The sequence below is a fragment of the Pristiophorus japonicus genome, unplaced genomic scaffold (genome assembly GCF_044704955.1).
Source record: "Pristiophorus japonicus isolate sPriJap1 unplaced genomic scaffold, sPriJap1.hap1 HAP1_SCAFFOLD_168, whole genome shotgun sequence".
NCBI classification, from domain to species: Eukaryota; Metazoa; Chordata; class Chondrichthyes; family Pristiophoridae; genus Pristiophorus; species Pristiophorus japonicus.
In genome coordinates, this window is record NW_027251362.1 from 182,695 (window position 1) to 200,078 (window position 17,384).

The 17,384-nt window shown below is 44.8% G+C and overlaps 13 non-coding genes across 13 annotated transcripts; all 13 read right to left on the bottom strand.

Moving 5' to 3' along the window:
* Positions 1 to 348: 348 nt before the first annotated feature.
* trnas-gcu (transfer RNA serine (anticodon GCU)) lies at positions 349 to 430 on the bottom strand. The gene has a single exon. It is a non-coding gene; the product is annotated as a tRNA-Ser (tRNA).
* Positions 431 to 2,694: 2,264 nt separating this feature from the next.
* trnas-gcu (transfer RNA serine (anticodon GCU)) lies at positions 2,695 to 2,776 on the bottom strand. Its single transcript has one exon. It is a non-coding gene; the product is annotated as a tRNA-Ser (tRNA).
* Positions 2,777 to 3,020: 244 nt separating this feature from the next.
* trnar-ucg (transfer RNA arginine (anticodon UCG)) lies at positions 3,021 to 3,109 on the bottom strand. The gene is given in 2 exon segments: positions 3,021 to 3,056; positions 3,073 to 3,109. It is a non-coding gene; the product is annotated as a tRNA-Arg (tRNA).
* Positions 3,110 to 5,033: 1,924 nt separating this feature from the next.
* On the bottom strand, positions 5,034 to 5,115 carry trnas-gcu (transfer RNA serine (anticodon GCU)). The gene has a single exon. It is a non-coding gene; the product is annotated as a tRNA-Ser (tRNA).
* Positions 5,116 to 5,360: 245 nt separating this feature from the next.
* trnar-ucg (transfer RNA arginine (anticodon UCG)) lies at positions 5,361 to 5,449 on the bottom strand. The gene is given in 2 exon segments: positions 5,361 to 5,396; positions 5,413 to 5,449. It is a non-coding gene; the product is annotated as a tRNA-Arg (tRNA).
* Positions 5,450 to 7,377: 1,928 nt separating this feature from the next.
* On the bottom strand, positions 7,378 to 7,459 carry trnas-gcu (transfer RNA serine (anticodon GCU)). Its single transcript has one exon. It is a non-coding gene; the product is annotated as a tRNA-Ser (tRNA).
* A 2,262-nt stretch (positions 7,460 to 9,721) lies between these two features.
* Positions 9,722 to 9,803, bottom strand: trnas-gcu (transfer RNA serine (anticodon GCU)). Its single transcript has one exon. It is a non-coding gene; the product is annotated as a tRNA-Ser (tRNA).
* A 2,262-nt stretch (positions 9,804 to 12,065) lies between these two features.
* On the bottom strand, positions 12,066 to 12,147 carry trnas-gcu (transfer RNA serine (anticodon GCU)). Its single transcript has one exon. It is a non-coding gene; the product is annotated as a tRNA-Ser (tRNA).
* A 245-nt stretch (positions 12,148 to 12,392) lies between these two features.
* On the bottom strand, positions 12,393 to 12,481 carry trnar-ucg (transfer RNA arginine (anticodon UCG)). Its single transcript is given in 2 exon segments — positions 12,393 to 12,428; positions 12,445 to 12,481. It is a non-coding gene; the product is annotated as a tRNA-Arg (tRNA).
* A 1,928-nt stretch (positions 12,482 to 14,409) lies between these two features.
* trnas-gcu (transfer RNA serine (anticodon GCU)) lies at positions 14,410 to 14,491 on the bottom strand. The gene has a single exon. It is a non-coding gene; the product is annotated as a tRNA-Ser (tRNA).
* A 245-nt stretch (positions 14,492 to 14,736) lies between these two features.
* trnar-ucg (transfer RNA arginine (anticodon UCG)) lies at positions 14,737 to 14,825 on the bottom strand. The gene is given in 2 exon segments: positions 14,737 to 14,772; positions 14,789 to 14,825. It is a non-coding gene; the product is annotated as a tRNA-Arg (tRNA).
* Positions 14,826 to 16,754: 1,929 nt separating this feature from the next.
* On the bottom strand, positions 16,755 to 16,836 carry trnas-gcu (transfer RNA serine (anticodon GCU)). Its single transcript has one exon. It is a non-coding gene; the product is annotated as a tRNA-Ser (tRNA).
* Positions 16,837 to 17,081: 245 nt separating this feature from the next.
* trnar-ucg (transfer RNA arginine (anticodon UCG)) lies at positions 17,082 to 17,170 on the bottom strand. The gene is given in 2 exon segments: positions 17,082 to 17,117; positions 17,134 to 17,170. It is a non-coding gene; the product is annotated as a tRNA-Arg (tRNA).
* Between the last annotated feature and the right edge of the window lie 214 nt (positions 17,171 to 17,384).

Genomic DNA, 17,384 nt, shown 5'->3' on the forward strand with positions numbered 1-17,384 from the left:
GGAGCTCCACCGGGATTTGGCCCGTGATCTCTCGCATTTAAAATGTGATCATTCCGAAGCGAGATTCATAACCGTGGACCAACGAGCCGCCGACAGTGAAAAGCGCAGCTCTCAGATTCTGACGGTGGTGTGAAATGATATTATGGCCCATCGTGCATGTGCTGTCTCTCAGATACCTATCTAATTAGTGCCCCTCGCCATTGTACTGCAACTGTTCTCCTTTTGACGAATATATTATTAATTTGAGACATGGCATGAGGAAAGTACAGCATCCCTGTAAGTAAAAGGGGAATTTGGCGATGAGGTTAAATGTGAATGTCAAAAAGTGGTTAAGCTGCAAGACAACGACGACGAGAATGGGATTCGAACCCATGCGTGCAGAGCATAATGGATTAGCAGTCCATCGCCTTAATCTCTCGGCCACCTCGTTTCTGCTATAAGACATCGTCAGCCATTCAATCTCCTGCTTTTTGTATCCAAACAGAAATAATGTGCAAGAAAGTCCACTTCACAGCTTGCTCTGCCCGTGCATGCAGATCGACAATGATGAAAACTTGCCATGAGATTCTTTCAGCAAACAGCCTTCCTTCACTTCAGGTGAGTGACTGGAAGAGATGGTTGGTTTCTCGGCAGAATCACAACAAAGAATATAAAATTTCACGTAACGAGCTTAGTTGACCGCGGCAGGACTCGAACCTGCAATCTTCTGATAACTTTGCGGTTGAAATCGAAGTCAGACGCCTCATCTATTAGGCCACGCGGCCGCTGCCAGCACCAATCATTGTGGTGTTGTGTATATTGCGAGCAAATTCGGGGCAACTGCAAGATGAAGGAGTGGATTTTGGAAAAGATGAGCATATTTCGAGTGAATGAACAGATGCACTGCGATCTGGGTGCGCACCGGCGCTGGCAACCCCAATGTAAGTTGGAACACTATAGTTTAACAATTCGGTCATTGCAGCTGAAATCATACTCCTTCTCAAACAATACAGGATGACCCCGGGTTTATGAGAAAATCCGTTTTAAAGGGAAAGATTATGAACCGGAACTGACAACCAGCCCATTCAAACAGACACAGAATGATCCGGGATTGCAAGGACATCCCTTTTACCCAGATGCAGAATGACCCTTGACTGACAGCAGTCCCCTTTTAAAAGAATAAAGTGAGATTTCGATCATCCCTGAAGGCAATTGTGCAGTGGGGCTCAGGACCACGCGGCGCAGAGACTGTTATTGAAGCCACAGGTGATAGACAAGGAGGGAGGGTGGGACGTAAAACCAGCCCAGTCTGAAACACACAAACAAACTAATATTCCTTAACCTCCAAAGGCAGGTTTTGAAATTTCAAATTGGAAATCCGGGACAGACAGCACATCCCTTTGAAACAGACACAGAATGATGAGGGTCTGATAGCACACCATTTTACAGAGACAGAGAATGATCTTGGACAGACAGCAAATCCCCTTAAAAGGGACACGGAAATAGAATGAATAATAACAGATAAATATGTAAAACTCGGCAGGTCGTGCAGATTTTGTGGAGGAGGAATCCGATTTCACGTTCTGTCGGATAATAATTCCGATATTTCAGGAAAAAGTTAAAGATTACAGATGTTTTCAACAAAAATAGCGCCTGGAAAAAATACGCAGCGAGAAATGTCAAATGGGAACGTTTGTGATGCAGCGGAACGAAGGAGTAATTAAATAATACATGGCACAATGGAGAAAGGCAAAGTGGGTGGTAATCGGGCAATAACGTAACAAAGGATGGTCCAGAGGAAGTGTTTGTGGGAATAGCAGAACCATTACCAGACAATGGGAGCGGTGCTTATCACCCGATACGTTGAACCTAATGTTGAGGCCAGAAGACGAGAACATGCTTACAATATAGGCTGTCACCGCCTTTTAATCAGACCAGGCAGCTTTGCCAGCCCGGATTGATTTCCTGTATGCTTTGAATTCGGCAGCCAAGGGACGAATTCAAAAAGCAGCTTCTCTCATCTTTTCAGCTCTAGAGAACCAGGAGGAATACATATTCAGGGCAGAGGTGGAGATTGACGCTGAACGTATGCTTATCCCAATTGAGGTGAACTTATGCGTACAGACAGGAAGATATACTGATCAAGTATCGGCCGGAACCAAACAAGGCTTTAGGTTATCCAACGAGTCACAGAGCCGAGTACCTCTGAGATATTTTAACTTTACTCCGTTTGGCGGGTTTCACTTTGCTCTGGGATTTGGATGCTAAGGGAACATCGGCGTAAAATCACAAGTTTTAACTTGAAATACGTCTGTTTTCTCTCATATCGAGCGGCTGTTAGAAGCGGAACTTTGAGTAAAACATGGCGGGGCTCGTCCGGGATTTGGCCCGTGACCTCTCGCATTTCAAATGTGATCAATCCGAAGGGAGAATCATAACCGTGGACCAACGAGCCGCCGACAGTGAAAAGCGCAGCTCTCAGATTCTGACGGTGGTGAGAAATGATATTATGGCCCATCGTCCATGTGCTGTCTCTCAGATACCTATCTAATTAGTGCCCCTCGCCATTGTACTGCAACTGTTCTCCTTTTGACGAATATATTATTAATTTGAGACATGACATGAGGAAAGTACAGCATCCCTGTGAGTAAAAGGGGAATTTGGCGATGAGGTTAAATGTGAATGTCAAAATGTGGCTAAGCTGCAAGCCAACGACGACGAGAATGGGATTCGAACGCATGCGTGCAGAGCACAATGGATTAGCAGTCCATCGCCTTAATCTCTCGGCCACCTCGTCTCTGCTATAAGACATCGTCAGCCATTCAATCTCCTGCTTTTTGTATCCAAACAGAAATAATGTGCAAGAAAGTCCACTTCACAGCTTGCTCTGCTCGTGCATGCAGATCGACAATGATGAAAACTTGCCATGAGATTCTTTGAGCAAACAGCCTTCCTTCACTTCAGGTGAGTGACTGGAAGAGATGGTTGGTTTCTCGGCAGAATCACAACAAAGAATATAAAATTTCACGTAGTGAGCTAATTGACCGCGGCAGGACTCGAACCTGCAATCTTCTGATAACTTTGCGGTTGTCATCGAAGTCAGACGCCTTATCCATTAGGCCACGCGGCCGCTGCCAGCAACATTCATTGTGTTGTTGTGTATATTGCGAGCAAAATCGGGGCAACTGCAATATCAAGGAGTGGATTTCGGAAAAGATGAGCATATTTCGAGTGAATGAACAGATGCACTGCGATCTGGGTGCGCACCGGTGCAGGCAACCCCAATGTAAATTGGAACACTATAGTTTAACAATTCGGTCATTGCAGCTGAAATCATACTCCTTCTCAAACAATACAGGATGACCCGGGTTTATGAGAAAATCCGTTTAAAAGGGAAAGATTATGAACCGGAACTGACAACCAGCCCATTTAAATAGACACAGAATGATCCGGGATTGCAAGGACATCCCTTTTACCCAGATGCAGAATGACCCTTGACTGACAGCAGTCCCCTTTTAAAAGAATAAAGTGAGATTTCGATCATCCCTGAAGGCAATTGTGCAGTGGGGCTCAGGACCACGCGGCGCAGAGACTGTTATTGAAGCCACAGGTGATAGACAAGGAGGGAGGGACGTAAAACCAGCCCAGTCTGAAACACACAAACAAACTAATATTCCTTAACCTCCAAAGGCAGGTTTTGAAATTTCAAATTGGAAATCCGGGACAGACAGCACATCCCTTTGAAACAGACACAGAATGATGAGGGTCTGATAGCACACTATTTTACAGAGACAGAGAATGATCTCGGACAGACAGCAAATCCCCTGAAAAGGGACACGGAAATAGAATGAATAAAAACAGATAAATATGTAAAACTCGGCATGTCGTGCAGATTTTGTGGAGGAAGAATCCGGTTTCACGTTCTGTCGGATAATCATTCCGATATTTCAGGAAAAAGTTAAAGATTACAGATGTTTTCAACAAAAATAACGCCTGCAAAAAATACGCAGCGAGAAATTTCAAATGGGAACGTTTGTGATACAGCGGAACGCAGGAGTGATTAAATAATACACGGCACAATGGAGAAAGGCAAAGTGGGAGGTAATCGGGCAATAACGTAACAAAGGATGGTCCAGAGGAGGTGTTAGTGGGAATAGCAGAACCATTACCAGACAATAGGAGCGGTGCTTATCATCCGGTACGTTGAACCTAATGTTGAGGCCAGAAGACGAGAACATGCTTACAATATAGGATGTCACCGCCTTTTAATCAGACCAGGCAGCATTGCCAGCCCGGATTGATTTCCTGTCCGCTTTGAATTCGGCAGCCAAGGGACGAATTCAAAAGGCAGCTTCTCTCATCTTTTCAGCTCGAGAGAAACAGGACGCACACATATTCAGGGCAGAGGTGGAGATTGACGCTTAATGTATGCTTATCCCAATTGAGGTGAACTTATGCGTACAGACAGGAAGATATACTGATCAAGTATCGGCCGGAACCAAACAAGGCTTTAGGTTATCCAACGAGTCACAGAGCCGAGTACCTCTGAGATATTTTAACTTTACTCAGTTTGGCGGGTTTCACTTTGCTCTGGGATTTGGATGCTGAGGGAACATCGGCGTAAAATCACAAGTTTTAACTTGAAATACGTCTGTTTTCTCTCATGTCGAGCGGCTGTTAGAAGCGGAACTTTGAGTAAAACATGGCGGGGCTCGTCCGGGATTTGGCCCGTGACCTCTCGCATTTCAAATGTGATCAATCCGAAGGGAGAATCATAACCGTGGACCAACGAGCCGCCGACAGTGAAAAGCGCAGCTCTCAGATTCTGACGGAGGTGAGAAATGATATTATGGCCCATCGTGCATGTGCTGTCTCTCAGATACCTATCTAATTAGTGCCGTTGCCATTGTTCTGCAACTGTTCTCCTTTTGACGAATATATTATTAATTTGAGACATGACATGAGGAAAGTACAGCATCCCTGTAAGTAAAAGGGGAATTTGGCGATGAGGTTAAATGTGAGTGTCAAAAAGTGGCTGAGCTGCAAGCCAACGACGACGAGAATGGGATTCGAACCCATGCGTGCAAAGCACAATGGATTAGCAGTCCATCGCCTTAATCTCTCGGCCACCTCGTCTCTGCTATAAGATATCGTCAGCCATTCAATCTCCTGCTTTTTGTATCCAAACAGAAATAATGTGCAAGAAAGTCCACTTCACAGCTTGCTCTGCTCGTGCATGCAGATCGACAATGATGAAAACTTGCCATGACATTCTTTGAGCAAACAGCCTTCCTTCACTTCAGGTGAGTGACTGGAAGAGATGGTTGGTTTCTCGGCAGAATCACAACAAAGAATATAAAATGTCTCGTAGCGAGCTAAGTTGACCGCGGCAGGACTCGAACCTGCAATCTTCTGATAACTTTGCGGTTGTCATCGAAGTCAGACGCCTTATCCATTAGGCCACGCGGCCGCTGCCAGCAGCATTCATTGTGTTGTTGTATATATTGCGAGCAAATTCGGGGCAACTGCAATATCAAGGAGTGGATTCAGGAAAAGATGAGCATATTTCGAGTGAATGAACAGATGCACTGCGATCTGGGTGCGCACCGGCGCAGGCAAGCCCAATGTAAATTGGAACACTATAGTTTAACAATTCGGTCATTGCAGCTGAAATCATACTCCTTCTCAAACAATACAGGATGACCCGGGTTTATGAGAAAATCCGTTTTAAAGGGAAAGATTATGAACCGGAACTGACAACCAGCCCATTTAAACAGACACAGAATGATCCGGGATTGCAAGGACATCCCTTTTACCCAGATGCAGAATGACCCTTGACTGACAGCAGTTCCCTTTTAAAAGAATAAAGTGAGATTTCGATCATCCCTGAAGGCAATTGTGCAGTGGGGCTCAGGACCACGCGGCGCAGAGACTGTTATTGAAGCCACAGGTGATAGACAAGGAGGGAGGGAAGGACGTAAAACCAGCCCAGTCTGAAACACACAAACAAACTAATATTCCTTCACCTCCAAAGGCAGGTTTTGAAATTTCAAATTGGAAATCCGGGACAGACAGCACATCCCTTTGAAACTGACACAGAATGATGAGGGTCTGATAGCACACCATTTTACAGAGACAGAGAATGATCTTGGACAGACAGCAAATCCCCTTAAAAGGGACACGGAAATCGAATGAATAAAAACAGATAAATATGTAAAACTCGGCAGGTCGTGCAGATTTTGTGGAGGAAGAATCCGGTTTCACGTTCTGTCGGATAATAATTGCGATATTTCACGAAAAAGTTAAAGATTACAGATGTTTTCAACAAAAATAGCGCCTGGAAAAAATACGCAGCGAGAAATGTCAAATGGGAACGTTTGTGATGCAGCGGAACGAAGGAGTGATTAAATAATACATGGCACAATGGAGAAAGGCAAAGTGGGTGGTAATCGGGCAATAACGTAACAAAGGATGGTCCAGAGGAAGTGTTAGTGGGAATAGCAGAACCATTACCAGACAATGGGAGCGGTGCTTATCATCCGATACGTTGAACCTAATGTTGAGGCCAGAAGACGAGAACATGCTTACAATATAGGCTGTCACCGCCTTTTAATCAGACCAGGCAGCTTTGCCAGCCCGGATTGATTTCCTGTATGCTTTGAATTCGGCAGCCAAGGGACGAATTCAAAAAGCAGCTTCTCTCATCTATTCAGCTCTAGAGAACCAGGACGCACACATATTCAGGGCAGAGGTGGAGATTGACGCTGAATGTATGCTTATCCCAATTGAGGTGAACTTATGCGTACAGACAGGAAGATATACTGATCAAGTATCGGCCGGAACCAAACAAGGCTTTCGGTTATCCAACGAGTCACAGAGCCGAGTACCTCTGAGATATTTTAACTTTACTCAGTTTGGCGGGTTTCACTTTGCTCTGGGATTTGGATGCTAAGGGAACATCGGCGTAAAATCACACGTTTTAACGTGAAATACGTCTGTTTTCTCACATGTCGAGCGGCTGTTAGAAGCGGAAATTTGAGTAAAACATGGCGGGGCTCGTCCGGGATTTGGCCCGTGACTCTCGCATTTCAAATGTGATCATTCCGAAGGGAGAATCATAACCGTGGACCAACGAGCCGCCGACAGTGAAAAGCGCAGCACTCAGATTCTGACGGTGGTGAGAAATGATATTATGGCCCATCGTGCATGTGCTGTCTCTCAGATACCTATCTAATTAGTGCCCCTCGCCATTGTACTGCAACTGTTCTCCTTTTGACGAATATATTATTAATTTGAGACATGACATGAGGAAAGTACAGCATCCCTGTAAGTAAAAGGGGAATTTGGCGATTAGGTTCAATGTGAATGTCAAAAAGTGTTTAACCTGCAAGCCAACGACGACGAGAATGGGATTCGAACCCATGCGTGCAGAGCACAATGGATTAGCAGTCCATCGCCTTAACCTCTCGGCCACCTCTTCTCTGCTATAAGATATCGTCAGCCATTCAATCTCCTGCTTTTTGTATCCAAACAGAAATAATGTGCAAGAAAGTCCACTTCACAGCTTGCTCTGCCCGTGCATGCAGATCGACAATGATGAAAACTTGCTATGAGATTCTTTGAGCAAACAGCCTTCCTTCACTTCAGGTGAGTGACTGGAAGAGATGGTTGGTTTCTCGGCAGAATCACAACAAAGAATATAAATTGTCTCGTAGCGAGCTAAGTTGACCGCGGAAGGACTCGAACCTGCAATCTTCTGATAACTTTGCGGTTGTCATCGAAGTCAGACGGCTTATCCATTAGGCCACGTGGCCGCTGCCAGCAACATTCATTGTGTTGTTGTATATATTGCGAGCAAATTAGGGACAACTGCAATATCAAGGAGTGGATTTAGGAAAAGATGAGCATATTTCGAGTGAATGAACAGATGCACTGCGATCTGGGTGCGCACCGGCGCAGGCAACCCCAATGTAAATTGGAACACTATAGTTTTACAATTCGGTCATTGCAGCTGAAATCATACTCCTTCTCAAACAATACAGGATGACCCGGGTTTATGAGAAAATCCGTTTTAAAGGGAAAGATTATGAACCGGAACTGACAACCAGCCCATTTAAACAGACACAGAATGATCCGGGATTGCAAGGACATCCCTTTTACCCAGATGCAGAATGACCCTTGACTGACAGCCGTTCCCTTTTAAAAGAATAAAGTGAGATTTCGATCATCCCTGAAGGCAATTGTGCAGTGGGGCTCAGGACCACGCGGCGCAGAGACTGTTATTGAAGCCACAGGTGATAGACAAGGAGGGAGGGAAGCTCGTAAAACCAGCCCAGTCTGAAACACACAAACAAACTAATATTCCTTAACCTCCAAAGGCAGGTTTTGAAATTTCAAATTGGAAATCCGGGACAGACAGCACATCCCTTTGAAACAGACACAGAATGATGAGGGTCTGATAGCACACCATTTTACAAAGACAGAGAATGATCTTGGACAGACAGCAAATCCCCTTAAAAGGGACACGGAAATAGAATGAATAAAAACAGATAAATATGTAAAACTCGGCAGGTCGTGCAGATTTTGTGGAGGAAGAATCCGGTTTCACGTTCTGTCGGATAATAATTCCGATATTTCAGGAAAAAGTTAAAGATTACAGATGTTTTCAACAAAAATAGAGCCTGGAAAAAATACGCAGCGAGAAATGTCAAATGGGAACGTTTGTGATGCAGCGGAACGTAGGAGTGATTAAATAATACATTGCACAATGGAGAAAGGCAAAGTGGGTGGTAATCGGGCAATAACGTAACAAAGGATGGTCCAGAGGAAGTGTTAGTGGGAATAGCAGAACCATTACCAGACAATGGGAGCGGTGCTTATCATCCGATACGTTGAACCTAATGTTGAGGCCAGAAGACGAGAACATGCTTACAATATAGGCTGTCACCGCCTTTTAATCAGACCAGGCAGCTTTGCCAGCCCGGATTGATTTCCTGTATGCTTTGAATTCGGCAGCCAAGGATCGAATTCAAAAAGCAGCTTCTCTCATCTTTTCAGCTCTAGAGAACCAGGACGCACTCATATTCAGGGCAGAGGTGGAGATTGACGCTGAATGTATGCTTATCCCAATTGAGGTGAACTTATGCGTACAGACAGGAAGATATATTGATCAAGTATCGGCCGGAACCAAACAAGGCTTTCGGTTATCCAACGAGTCACAGAGCCGAGTACCTCTGAGATATTTTAACTTTACTCAGTTTGGCGGGTTTCACTTTGCTCTGGGATTTGGATGCTAAGGGAACATCGGCGTAAAATCACACGTTTTAACGTGAAATACGTCTGTTTTCTCACATGTCGAGCGGCTGTTAGAAGCGGAAATTTGAGTAAAACATGGCGGGGCTCGTCCGGGATTTGGCCCGTGACTCTCGCATTTCAAATGTGATCATTCCGAAGGGAGAATCATAACCGTGGACCAACGAGCCGCCGACAGTGAAAAGCGCAGCTCTCAGCTTCTGACGGTGGTGAGAAATGATATTATGGCCCATCGTGCATGTGCTGTCTCTCAGATACCTATCTAATTAGTGCCCCTCGCCATTGTACTGCAACTGTTCTCCTTTTGACGAATATTTTATTAATTTGAGACATGACATGAGGAAAGTACAGCATCCCTGTAAGTAAAAGGGGATTTTGGCGATTAGGTTAAATGTGAATGTCAAAAAGTGGTTAAGCGGCAAGACAACGACGACGAGAATGGGATTCGACCCCATGCGTGCAGAGCACAATTGATTAGCAGTCCATCGCCTTAACTTCTCGGCCACCTCGTCTCTGCTATAAGATATCGTCAGCCATTCAATCTCCTGCTTTTTGTATCCAAACAGAAATAATGTGCAAGAAAGTCCACTTCACAGCTTGCTCTGCTCGTGTTTGCAGATCGACAATGATGAAAACTTGCCATGAGATTCTTTGAGCAAACAGCCTTCCTTCACTTCAGGTGAGTGACTGGAAGAGATGGTTGGTTTCTCGGCAGAATCACAACAAAGAATATAAATTGTCTCGTAGCGAGCTAAGTTGACCGCGGAAGGACTCGAACCTGCAATCTTCTGATAACTTTGCGGTTGTCATCGAAGTCAGACGGCTTATCCATTAGGCCACGTGGCCGCTGCCAGCAACATTCATTGTGTTGTTGTATATATTGCGAGCAAATTAGGGACAACTGCAATATCAAGGAGTGGATTTAGGAAAAGATGAGCATATTTCGAGTGAATGAACAGATGCACTGCGATCTGGGTGCGCACCGGCGCAGGCAACCCCAATGTAAATTGGAACACTATAGTTTTACAATTCGGTCATTGCAGCTGAAATCATACTCCTTCTCAAACAATACAGGATGACCCGGGTTTATGAGAAAATCCGTTTTAAAGGGAAAGATTATGAACCGGAACTGACAACCAGCCCATTTAAACAGACACAGAATGATCCGGGATTGCAAGGACATCCCTTTTACCCAGATGCAGAATGACCCTTGACTGACAGCCGTTCCCTTTTAAAAGAATAAAGTGAGATTTCGATCATCCCTGAAGGCAATTGTGCAGTGGGGCTCAGGACCACGCGGCGCAGAGACTGTTATTGAAGCCACAGGTGATAGACAAGGAGGGAGGGAAGCTCGTAAAACCAGCCCAGTCTGAAACACACAAACAAACTAATATTCCTTAACCTCCAAAGGCAGGTTTTGAAATTTCAAATTGGAAATCCGGGACAGACAGCACATCCCTTTGAAACAGACACAGAATGATGAGGGTCTGATAGCACACCATTTTACAAAGACAGAGAATGATCTTGGACAGACAGCAAATCCCCTTAAAAGGGACACGGAAATAGAATGAATAAAAACAGATAAATATGTAAAACTCGGCAGGTCGTGCAGATTTTGTGGAGGAAGAATCCGGTTTCACGTTCTGTCGGATAATAATTCCGATATTTCAGGAAAAAGTTAAAGATTACAGATGTTTTCAACAAAAATAGAGCCTGGAAAAAATACGCAGCGAGAAATGTCAAATGGGAACGTTTGTGATGCAGCGGAACGTAGGAGTGATTAAATAATACATTGCACAATGGAGAAAGGCAAAGTGGGTGGTAATCGGGCAATAACGTAACAAAGGATGGTCCAGAGGAAGTGTTAGTGGGAATAGCAGAACCATTACCAGACAATGGGAGCGGTGCTTATCATCCGATACGTTGAACCTAATGTTGAGGCCAGAAGACGAGAACATGCTTACAATATAGGCTGTCACCGCCTTTTAATCAGACCAGGCAGCTTTGCCAGCCCGGATTGATTTCCTGTATGCTTTGAATTCGGCAGCCAAGGATCGAATTCAAAAAGCAGCTTCTCTCATCTTTTCAGCTCTAGAGAACCAGGACGCACTCATATTCAGGGCAGAGGTGGAGATTGACGCTGAATGTATGCTTATCCCAATTGAGGTGAACTTATGCGTACAGACAGGAAGATATACTGATCAAGTATCGGCCGGAACCAAACAAGGCTTTCGGTTATCCAACGAGTCACAGAGCCGAGTACCTCTGAGATATTTTAACTTTACTCAGTTTGGCGGGTTTCACTTTGCTCTGGGATTTGGATGCTAAGGGAACATCGGCGTAAAATCACACGTTTTAACGTGAAATACGTCTGTTTTCTCACATGTCGAGCGGCTGTTAGAAGCGGAAATTTGAGTAAAACATGGCGGGGCTCGTCCGGGATTTGGCCCGTGACTCTCGCATTTCAAATGTGATCATTCCGAAGGGAGAATCATAACCGTGGACCAACGAGCCGCCGACAGTGAAAAGCGCAGCTCTCAGCTTCTGACGGTGGTGAGAAATGATATTATGGCCCATCGTGCATGTGCTGTCTCTCAGATACCTATCTAATTAGTGCCCCTCGCCATTGTACTGCAACTGTTCTCCTTTTGACGAATATTTTATTAATTTGAGACATGACATGAGGAAAGTACAGCATCCCTGTAAGTAAAAGGGGATTTTGGCGATTAGGTTAAATGTGAATGTCAAAAAGTGGTTAAGCGGCAAGACAACGACGACGAGAATGGGATTCGACCCCATGCGTGCAGAGCACAATTGATTAGCAGTCCATCGCCTTAACTTCTCGGCCACCTCGTCTCTGCTATAAGATATCGTCAGCCATTCAATCTCCTGCTTTTTGTATCCAAACAGAAATAATGTGCAAGAAAGTCCACTTCACAGCTTGCTCTGCTCGTGTTTGCAGATCGACAATGATGAAAACTTGCCATGAGATTCTTTGAGCAAACAGCCTTCCTTCACTTCAGGTGAGTGACTGGAAGAGATGGTTGGTTTCTCGGCAGAATCACAACAAAGAATATAAAATGTCTCGTAGCGAGCTAAGTTGACCGCGGCAGGACTCGAACCTGCAATCTTCTGATAACTTTGCGGTTGTCATCGAAGTCAGACGCCTTATCCATTAGGCCACGCGGCCGCTGCCAGCAACATTCATTGTGTTGTTGTGTATATTGCGAGCAAATTCGGGGCAACTGCAATATCAAGGAGTGGATTTAGGAAAAGATGAGCATATTTCGAGTGAATGAACAGATGCACTGCGATCTGGGTGCGCACCGGCGCAGGCAACCCCAATGTAAATTGGAACACTATAGTTTAACAATTCGGTCATTGCAGCTGAAATCATACTCCTTCTCAAACAATACAGGATGACCCGGGTTTATGAGAAAATCCGTTTTAAAGGGAAAGATTATGAACCGGAACTGACAACCAGCCCATTTAAACAGACACAGAATGATCCGGGATTGCAAGGACATCCCTTTTACCCAGATGCAGAATGACCCTTGACTGACAGCAGTTCCCTTTTAAAAGAATAAAGTGAGATTTCGATCATCCCTGAAGGCAATTGTGCAGTGGGGCTCAGGACCACGCGGCGCAGAGACTGTTATTGAAGCCACAGGTGATAGACAAGGAGGGAGGGAAGCTCGTAAAACCAGCCCAGTCTGAAACACACAAACAAACTAATATTCCTTAACCTCCAAAGGCAGGTTTTGAAATTTCAAATTGGAAATCCGGGACAGACAGCACATCCCTTTGAAACAGACACAGAATGATGAGGGTCTGATAGCACACCATTTTACAGAGACAGAGAATGATCTTGGACAGACAGCAAATCCCCTTAAAAGGGACACGGAAATAGAATGAATAAAAACAGATAAATATGTAAAACTCGGCAGGTCGTGCAGATTTTGTGGAGGAAGAATCCGGTTTCACGTTCTGTCGGATAATAATTCCGATATTTCAGGAAAAAGTTAAAGATTACAGATGTTTTCAACAAAAATAGAGCCTGGAAAAAATACGCAGCGAGAAATGTCAAATGGGAACGTTTGTGATGCAGCGGAACGTAGGAGTGATTAAATAATACATGGCACAATGGAGAAAGGCAAAGTGGGTGGTAATCGGGCAATAACGTAACAAAGGATGGTCCAGAGGAAGTGTTAGTGGGAATAGCAGAACCATTACCAGACAATGGGAGCGGTGCTTATCATCCGATACGTTGAACCTAATGTTGAGGCCAGAAGACGAGAACATGCTTACAATATAGGCTGTCACCGCCTTTTAATCAGACCAGGCAGCTTTGCCAGCCCGGATTGATTTCCTGTATGCTTTGAATTCGGCAGCCAAGGGACGAATTCAAAAAGCTGCTTCTCTCATCTTTTCAGCTCTAGAGAACCAGGACGCACTCATATTCAGGGCAGAGGAGGAGATTGACGCTGAATGTATGCTTATCCCAATTGAGGTGAACTTATGCGTACAGACAGGAAGATACACTGATCAAGTATCGGCCGGAACCAAACAAGGCTTTCGGTTATCCAACGAGTCACAGAGCCGAGTACCTCTGAGATATTTTAACTTTACTCAGTTTGGCGGGTTTCACTTTGCTCTGGGATTTGGATGCTAAGGGAACATCGGCGTAAAATCACACGTTTTAACGTGAAATACGTCTGTTTTCTCACATGTCGAGCGGCTGTTAGAAGCGGAAATTTGAGTAAAACATGGCGGGGCTCGTCCGGGATTTGGCCCGTGACTCTCGCATTTCAAATGTAATCATTCCGAAGGGAGAATCATAACCGTGGACCAACGAGCCGCCGACAGTGAAAAGCGCAGCTCTCAGCTTCTGACGGTGGTGAGAAATGATATTATGGCCCATCGTGCATGTGCTGTCTCTCAGATACCTATCTAATTAGTGCCCCTCGCCATTGTACTGCAACTGTTCTCCTTTTGACGAATATTTTATTAATTTGAGACATGACATGAGGAAAGTACAGCATCCCTGTAAGTAAAAGGGGATTTTGGCGATTAGGTTAAATGTGAATGTCAAAAAGTGGTGAAGCGGCAAGACAACGACGACGAGAATGGGATTCGACCCCATGCGTGCAGAGCACAATGGATTAGCAGTCCATCGCCTTAACCTCTCGGCCACCTCGTCTCTGCTATAAGATATCGTCAGCCATTCAATCTCCTGCTTTTTGTATCCAAACAGAAATAATGTGCAAGAAAGTCCACTTCACAGCTTGCTCTGCTCGTGTTTGCAGATCGACAATGATGAAAACTTGCCATGAGATTCTTTGAGCAAACAGCCTTCCTTCACTTCAGGTGAGTGACTGGAAGAGATGGTTGGTTTCTCGGCAGAATCACAACAAAGAATATAAAATGTCTCGTAGCGAGCTAAGTTGACCGCGGCAGGACTCGAACCTGCAATCTTCTGATAACTTTGCGGTTGTCATCGAAGTCAGACGCCTTATCCATTAGGCCACGCGGCCGCTGCCAGCAACATTCATTGTGTTGTTGTGTATATTGCGAGCAAATTCGTGGCAACTGCAATATCAAGGAGTGGATTTAGGAAAAGATGAGCATATTTCGAGAGAATGAACAGATGCACTGCGATCTGGGTGCGCACCGGCGCAGGCAACCCCAATGTAAATTGGAACACTATAGTTTAACAATTCTGTCATTGCAGCTGAAATCATACTCCTTCTCAAACAATACAGGATGACCCGGGTTTATGAGAAAATCCGTTTTGAAGGGAAAAATTATGAACCGGAACTGACAACCAGCCCATTTAAACAGACACAGAATGATCCGGGATTGCAAGGACATCCCTTTTACCCAGATGCAGAATGACCCTTGACTGACAGCAGTTCCCTTTTAAAAGAATAAAGTGAGATTTCGATCATCCCTGAAGGCAATTGTGCAGTGGGGCTCAGGACCACGCGGCGCAGAGACTGTTATTGAAGCCACAGGTGATAGACAAGGAGGGAGGGAAGGACGTAAAACCAGCCCAGTCTGAAACACACAAACAAACTAATATTCCTTAACCTCCAAAGGCAGGTTTTGAAATTTCAAATTGGAAATCCGGGACAGACAGCACATCCCTTTGAAACAGACACAGAATGATGAGGGTCTGATAGCACACCATTTTACAGAGACAGAGAATGATCTTGGACAGACAGCAAATCCCCTTAAAAGGGACACGGAAATAGAATGAATAAAAACAGATAAATATGTAAAACTCGGCAGGTCGTGCAGATTTTGTGGAGGAAGAATCCGGTTTCACGTTCTGTAGGATAATAATTCCGATATTTCAGGAAAAAGTTAAAGATTACAGATGTTTTCAACAAAAATAGCGCCTGGAAAAAATACGCAGCGAGAAATGTCAAATGGGAACGTTTGTGATGCAGCGGAACGAAGGAGTGATTAAATAATACATTGCACAATGGAGAAAGGCAAAGAGCGTGGTAATCTGGCAATAACGTAACAAAGGATGGTCCAGAGGAAGTGTTAGTGGGAATAGCAGAAACATTACCAGACAATGGGAGCGGTGCTTATCATTCGATACGTTGAACCTAATGTTGAGGGCAGAAGACGAGAACATGCTTACAATATAGGCTGTCACCGCCTTTTAATCAGACCAGGCAGCTTTGCCAGCCCGGATTGATTTCCTGTATGCTTTGAATTCGGCAGCCAAGGGAAAGAATTCAAAAAGCAGCTTCTCTCATCTTTTCAGCTCTAGAGAACCAGGACGCACACATATTCAGGGCAGAGGTGGAGATTGACGCTGAATGTATGCTTATCCCAATTGAGGTGAACTTATGCGTACAGACAGGAAGATATACTGATCAAGTATCGGCCGGAACCAAACAAGGCTTTCGGTTATCCAACGAGTCACAGAGCCGAGTACCTCTGAGATATTTTAACTTTACTCAGTTTGGCGGGTTTCACTTTGCTCTGGGATTTGGATGCTAAGGGAACATCGGCGTAAAATCACACGTTTTAACGTGAAATACGTCTGTTTTCTCACATGTCGAGCGGCTGTTAGAAGCGGAAATTTGAGTAAAACATGGCGGGGCTCGTCCGGGATTTGGCCCGTGACTCTCGCATTTCAAATGTGATCATTCCGAAGGGAGAATCATAACCGTGGACCAACGAGCCGCCGACAGTGAAAAGCGCAGCTCTCAGATTCTGACGGTGGTGAGAAATGATATTATGGCACATCGTGCATGTGCTGTCTCTCAAATACCTACCTAATTAGTGCCCCTCGCCATTGTACTGCAAATGTTCTCCTTTTGACGAATATATTATTAATTTGAGACATGACATGAGGAAAGTACAGCATCCCTGTAAGTAAAAGGGGAATTTGGCGATGAGGTTAAATGTGAATGTCAAAAAGTGGTTAAGCTGCAAGCCAACGACGACGAGAATGGGATTCGAACCCATGCGTGCAGAGTACAATGGATTAGCAGTCCTTCGCCTTAACCTCTCGGCCACCTCGTCTCTGCTATAAGATATCGTCAGCCATTCAATCTCCTGCTTTTTGTATCCAAACAGAAATAATGTGCAAGAAAGTCCACTTCACAGCTTGCTCTGCCCGTGCATGCAGATCGACAATGATGAAAACTTGCAATGAGATTCTTTGAGCAAACAGCCTTCCTTCACTTCAGGTGAGTGACTGGAAGAGATGGTTGGTTTCTCGGCAGAATCACAACAACGAATATAAAATGTCTCGTAGCGAGCTAAGTTGACCGCGGCAGTACTCGAACCTGCAATCTTCTGATAACTTTGCAGTTGTCATCGAAGTCAGACGCCTTATCCATTAGGCCACGCGGCCGCTGCCAGCAACATTCATTGTGTTGTTGTATATATTGCGAGCAAATTCGGGGCAACTGCAATATCAAGGAGTGGATTTAGGAAAAGATGAGCATATTTCGAGTGAATGAACAGATGCACTGCGATCTGGGTGCGCACCGGCGCAGGCAACCCCAATGTAAATTGGAACACTATAGTTTAACAATTCCTTCATTGCAGCTGAAATCATACTCCTT